This window comes from Procambarus clarkii, chromosome 38 (genome assembly GCF_040958095.1).
Source record: "Procambarus clarkii isolate CNS0578487 chromosome 38, FALCON_Pclarkii_2.0, whole genome shotgun sequence".
Classification (NCBI taxonomy): Eukaryota; Metazoa; Arthropoda; class Malacostraca; order Decapoda; family Cambaridae; genus Procambarus; species Procambarus clarkii.
In genome coordinates, this window is record NC_091187.1 from 38,533,324 (window position 1) to 38,540,195 (window position 6,872).

The window sequence follows — 6,872 nt, forward strand, 5'->3', positions numbered from 1 at the left end:
GAATAAGAGTGATTGAGAGTAAGAGTGATTGGGAGTAAGAGTAAGAGTAAGAATGAGAGTAGGAGTGATTGAGAGTAGGAGTGATTGGGAGTAGGAGTGATTGGGAGTAAAAGTGATTGAGAGTAAGAGTAATTGAGAGTAAGAGTATGAGAGTAAGAGTGAGAGAGTGAGTATGAATGGGTAAGGGTGACTGAGAGTGAGTAAGAATGACAGAGTAAGAGTGACAGAGAGTAAGAGTGACAGAGAGTAAGAGTGACAGAGAGTAAGAGTGAAAGAGAGTAAGAGTGACAGAGAGTAAGAGTGACAGAGAGTAAGAGTGACAGAGTAAGAGTGACAGAGAGTAAGAGTGACAGAGAGTAAGAGTGACAGAGAGTAAGAGTGACAGAGAGTAAGAGTGACAGAGTAAGAGTGACAGAGAGTAAGAGTGACAGAGAGTAAGAGTGACAGAGAGTAAGAGTGACAGAGAGTAAGAGGGACAGAGTAAGAGTGACAGAGAGTAAGAATGACAGAGAGTAAGAGTGACAGAGAGTAAGAGTGACAGAGAGTAAGAGTGACAGAGAGTAAGAGTGACAGAGTAAGAGTGACAGAGAGTAAGAATGACAGAGAGTAAGAGTGACAGAGAGTAAGAGTGACAGAGAGTAAGAGTGACAGAGAGTAAGAGTGACAGAGTAAGAGTGACAGAGTAAGAGTGACAGAGAGTAAGAGTGACAGAGAGTAAGAGTGACAGAGAGTAAGAGTGACAGAGAGTAAGAGTGACAGAGAGTAAGAGTGACAGAGTAAGAGTGACAGAGTAAGAGTGACAGAGAGTAAGAGTGACAGAGAGTAAGAGTGACAGAGAGTAAGAGTGACAGAGAGTAAGAGTGACAGAGAGTAAGAGTGACAGAGAGTAAGAGTGACAGAGTAAGAGTGACAGAGAGTAAGAGTGACAGAGAGTAAGAGTGACAGAGAGTAAGAGTGACAGAGAGTAAGAGTGACAGAGTAAGAGTGACAGAGAGTAAGAGTGACAGAGAGTAAGAGTGACAGAGTAAGAGTGACAGAGTAAGAGTGACAGAGAGTAAGAGTGACAGAGTAAGAGAGTGAGAGTGATTATGAGAGAGTTAAGAGTGTGAGGTGTGTGAGTGTAGCAGGCCAGGGAGGCAGGATGTGTGGTCACAGGCGAGGCCTAGGCCTCGTGATCTCTAATGTTGGTTTTTATATATATGTGGGATTTTTTGTCCTGTTTCAAATTATAATTATTTAGCAGGAATGTAATAAGATATTGCACAGTATTAATGTGACAATAATATATGCATTATTTCCTTGATAATCAAACTTGTTGTTCAAAGATAATATACAATCTTTGAAGGAAACATTTTGAGAGCGCGAGCTGGCAACACTGGGCTGGTGGGTGAGAGAGACATATGGTTAGTTTTGCTCAGACCTTCAGGGGAGAAGGGTGTGTCCCAGCTGGCCGCCACCAGCCGCCACCCGCCGCCCACCACCAGCCGCCACCCACCACCAGCCGCCACCCGCCACCACCCACCACCAGCCGCCACCTGCCACCACCCACCACCAGCCGCCACCCGCCGCCACCCGCCACCCACCACCAGCCGCCACCCACCACCAGCCGCCACCCACCACCACCCGCCACCACCCGCCACCACCCACCGTCAGCCGCCACCCGCCACCACCCACCACCAGCCGCCACCCGCCACCACCCACCACCAGCCACCACCCGCCACCACCCACCACCAGCCGCCACCAGCCACCGCCACCCACCACCGCCACTCACCACCCGCCGCCACCACCCACCACCAGCCGCCACCCGCCACCACCCACCACCAGCCGCCAGCCGCCACCCACCACCAGCCGCCACCCGCCACCACCCACCACCAGCCGCCACCCGCCACCACCCACCACCAGCCGCCACCCGCCACCACCCACCACCAGCCGCCACCCGCCACCACCCACCACCAGCCGCCACCCGCCACCAGCCACCGCCACCCACCACCGCCACTCACCACCCGCCGCCACCACCCACCACCCGCCGCCACCCGCCACCCACCACCAGCCGCCACCCGCCACCACCCACCACCAGCCGCCACCCGCCACCACCTGCCACCCGCCACCACCCGCCACCAGCCACCGCCACCCACCACCGCCACTCACCACCCGCCGCCACCACCCACCACCAGCCGCCACCCGCCACCAGCCACCGCCACCCACCACCGCCACCCGCCGCCACCACCCACCACCACCACCCGCCGCCGCCACCACCACCCACCACCACCTCCGCCACCACCCATCACCGCCGCCGCCGCCACCACCCACCACAGCCGCCGCCGCCACCACCCACCACCCACCACCAGCCACCACCCACCACAGCCGGCACCACCACCCACCACCACCACCACCACCCACCACCGCCGCCACCACCAGCCGCCACAAGCCGCCACCGCCCGCCAATGCCCGCCACCAGCCGCCATCACCACCACCACCACCACCAGCCGCCATCACCGCCACCAGCCGCCACCAGCTGCCACCACCACCAGCCGCCACCACCACCACCACCAGCCGCCACCACCACCACCACCAGCCGCCATCACCGCCACCAGCTGCCACCACCACCAGCCGCCATCACCGCCACCAGCTGCCACCACCACCAGCCGCCACCACCAGCCGCCACCACCGCCACCACCACCTGCCACCAGCCGCCACCACCGCCCGCTATCAGCAGTCACCGCCCGTTGCCACAGTCGCCACCGCAAGCCGCCACCGCCAGCCGCCACCAGCCCCCCCCCACCGCCGATCGTCACCACCCACCACAGCCGCCGCCGCCCGCCACCGCCCGCCACCACCCACCACAGCCGCCACCACCCACCACCACCCGCCGCCACCACCCACCACTACCAGCCGCCGCCGCCACCACCACCCACCACCACCGCCGCCACCACCACCCACCACCACCGCCGCCACCACCCACCACCGCCAGCCGCCACCACTCATCACAGACGCCGCCACCCGCCACCGCCCGCCACCACCGCCAGACACAGCCGCCAGTGTCCGCCACCGCCGCCACTGTCCGCCACCGCCGTCACTGTCCGCCACCGCCGCCACTGTCCGCCACCGCCGCCACTGTCTGCCACCGCCACCACTGTCCGCCCGCCGCCACCACTGTCCGCCCGCCGCCACCACTGTCCGCCCGCCGCCACCACTGTCCGCCCGCCGCCTCCACTGTCCGCCCGCCGCCTCCACTGTCCGCCCGCCGCCTCCACTGTCCGCCCGCCGCCTCCACTGTCAGCCCGCCGCCGCCACTGTTCGCCCGCCGCCGCCACTGTCCGCCCGCCGCCGCCACTGTCCGCCCGCCGCCGCCACTGTCCGCCCGCCGCCGCCACTGTCCGCCCGCCGCCTCCACTGTCCGCCCGCCGCCTCCACTGTCCGCCCGCCGCCTCCACTGTCCGCCCGCCGCCTCCACTGTCCGCCCGCCGCCGCCACTGTTCGCCCGCCGCCGCCACTGTCCGCCCGCCGCCGCCACTGTCCGCCCGCCGCCGCCACTGTCCGCCCGCCGCCACTGTCCACCACCGCCGCCACTATCCGCCACAGCCGCCACTGTCCGCCCGCCGCCACTGTCCTCCCGCCGCCACTGTCCGCCCGCCGCCACTCTCTGCCGTACAGCCTCCCCTCTCTCCGTTAGTAAATAATTATAATTGTTAGTAAATAATAAAAGAAATATAAATTATTAGATTTTTTTTACCCTTAAATTGGTTTTAATATTTAAATTGAAAATAATAATATAATATAAAATATAATAAAAATAATATAATATAAAATATAATTTAATTTCAAGAAATTTAACTTTAAACACAAAGATGTGAAAAGGGTTCAGATTATTGGCTCAAACCTTTCATAAGAGATTCATATTGGTATATGAATGACTCATGTTAGGAGTGTAAAGTTGCCACAACATCTCAAATTAGTGTTAGATACATATGTCTTGGTTATAAGTTTTGGAAACCTATTTAAGTCCACACACAATATCGTATCTGATACGATAAAACAAACGTTTCCAATACTTTCAAATACTTTCCAGATATGTTGTGGCAACCTAAAATTGTTTGCTGGGTGGACGTCCCAGCCCCGCACCTACGGGTTCCAGACAGAGATCGTCACGGCCATCTTTCACCCGAGGCCCGCTTCCTTCATGACCCAGCAGAAGGAGCAGTAATAATTATTAATTACAGCAATTATTATTATAATTATTATTATAATAATAATATAATTAACGACAGCCACTTGGTTTGTAAACTTAAGTTATCTAAAAGTTCCAGTTTCCGGATTGGGTTAGTGAGTCATGCTACAGGAACTAAGTTCGGGCGGCGGAGGCGGTCCACCAAGCTGCGTGGCGCCGGCCTCCGTGCACCGTGTCCGCTCCTAATGTACACGTTGTGTCAGTGAAGGCTGGCTGGTCGGTGCTGGGGTGGGAGGCAGTAAGTGAGAGAGTGGGAGTATTAGTGAGAGAAGGAGGGAGGGAGAGATGCTAGGAGGTGGGCAGGGAGGCAGGCAGACAGGGAGGGGGGTGAAGGAGGGAGGGAGGTAGGGAGGCAGGGAGGCAGGGAGGCAGGTAAGGAGGGGGGTGAAGGAGGGAGGGAGGTAGGGAGGCAGGGAGGCAGGGAGGCAGGTAAGGAGGGGGGTGAAGGAGGGAGGGAGGTAGGGAGGCAGGCAGGCAGGGAGGGGGGTGAAGGAGGGAGGGAGGTAGGGAGGCAGGGAGGCAGGTAAGGAGGGGGGGTGAAGGAGGGAGGGAGGTAGGGAGGCAGGCAGGCAGGGAAGCAGGTAGGGGGGTGAAGGAGGGAGGGAGGTAGGGAGGCAGGGAGGCAGGTAAGGAGGGGGGGTGAAGGAGGGAGGGAGGTAGGGAGGCAGGCAGGCAGGCAGGCAGGGAAGCAGGTAGGGGGGTGAAGGAGGGAGGGAGGTAGGGAGGCAGGGAGGCAGGTAGGGGGGGGGGAAGGAGGGAGGGAGGAGGGAGGCAGGCAGGCAGGCAGGCAGGCAGGCAGGCAGGCAGGCAGGCAGGCAGGCAGGCAGCGAGGCAGACAGGGAGGCAGGCAGGCAGGGAGGGAGGCAGGCAGGGGGGAGGGGGTGAAGGAGGGAGGGAGGCTGGGAAGTTTATTAAACAAATCCATTTTTACTAATGAATTACAGACAGTTGAACTACGTGACCTTGAAGCAGAGGGAGTGTGTATGGGATGTAGGGGGGGGGGGGGGGTGTCGGTGGTGGGGGAGGGTGTCGGTGGTGGGGGAGGGGGGGGTGTCGGTGGTGGGGGGGGTGTCGGTGGTGGGGGGGGTGTCGGTGGTGGGGGGGTGTCGGTGGTGGGGGGAGGGCCGGCTCTCTCCGATAAGCCTATCACACTCGACCCCGTTACCCAGATTTCTTTCTTAAATTCAACATGTACATCATCATATATATTTTCCGTTACAGATCATGTTTAGTAATATTATTAGAATAATATAAAGTTATATAAATACTTATTTCATGAAGCCGGTCGGCCGAGCGGACAGCACGCTGGACACGTGATCCTGTGGTCCTGGGTTCGATCTCGGGCGCCGGCGAGAAACAATGGGCAAAGTTTCTTTCATCCTATGCCCCTGTTACCTAGCAGTAAAATAGGTACCTGGGAGTTAGTCAGCTGTCACGGGCTGCTTCTTGGGGGTGGAGGCCTGGTCGAGGACCGGACCGCGGGGACACTAAAGCCCCGAAATCATCTCAAGATAACCTCTCAAGATGATTGTTTTTTTTGTATTAGATGGAAATTCTCCAGACTATCTCTGGCTGGCAGTCTACTGAGCCTCCCACCAGAACGGTCTCCTGGGGGGGGGGAGGTGCAACCGTGAGGGAGTGGCGGGGAGAGCAACAGTGAGGGTGTGTGGGGGGGGGGGGCAGAGCAACAGTGAGGGTGTGTAACAATGCCATCGGCCTACGTCCACACCTCAACACTGCCATAGGCCTATTTCCACCCCCCAACAATTGCATGCTGCAGGTGTAAGACAATGGTGGAGCAGAAAGTACTCCAGTACTTACGGAGGATGATGAGAGTGCGAGGAACAAGGTGGTCAGGTGGAGCCAGTGACCTTCAACAGTTTTGTCTCTCCCTCGTGGTATATCCTCAATGTCTTCAGTGGTGTGGCCTCACCACACACTTACACTGCCATAAGTGTCCTGAGAGTACTGTGGGAGGGACAATTTGGCGGGTATTGTGGTCACAGGAGACCGTCTCTAAGACAGTGAGGAGCATCAGTGTTATCTTCTTCATGATGGTAGCTGCAGTTCTTATCACAATTGTTATCTTGTTGTTGGTGATTAAGTGGCGACATTGCTATCAGTTGAGGAGCGGCAGTGTTATCTCACGGGTCGTCGTCTACACCTCGTGTAGCAGCTTGCTTTTGTTGTGATGACGTCACTCGCTCGCTTCCCCGCCATCTTGCTCCGTACATTTTCTTTGGTTACTGATCTCTGCCGAAACTGACTTTTTAATTTTATTTATATACACAGGAGTTTATTTATTTATATATATACAAGAAGGTGCAATGGGTTTATGAGAGTACATAGCATTGATGTTTTTACATTCTTGTAAAGCCACTAGCGCACACAGCATTTCGGGCAGGTCCTTAATCAGATAATTTTAAAACACTTTCGGGTTCCACTGACTGACTATCTTGTCACTCAATCTTCTACTGAATAGTTTTCAACGACGCAGCACTGAATCACTCATTAAAATATTTGTTAAAAATTTAAATTTTATCAGATCAATCTGGTAGTGGTTTTAAAATAAGCGCCTCTAGATTGCACACAATTTGATACCAAAATGAAAGATAACATGAAACTTTATGTCCGAACACTTGAA

The 6,872-nt window shown here is 56.7% G+C and overlaps 1 protein-coding gene across 1 annotated transcript in view; it reads right to left on the bottom strand.

Moving 5' to 3' along the window:
- LOC138372339 (tripartite motif-containing protein 59-like) overlaps positions 1 to 6,262 on the bottom strand; it is a 21,935-nt gene extending 15,673 nt beyond the window's left edge. Inside the window, exon 1 of the mRNA XM_069337620.1 lies at positions 6,050 to 6,262. The gene's annotated coding sequence lies outside the window, so the exon portion shown is untranslated. The remainder of the gene's footprint in view (positions 1 to 6,049) is intronic.
- Between the last annotated feature and the right edge of the window lie 610 nt (positions 6,263 to 6,872).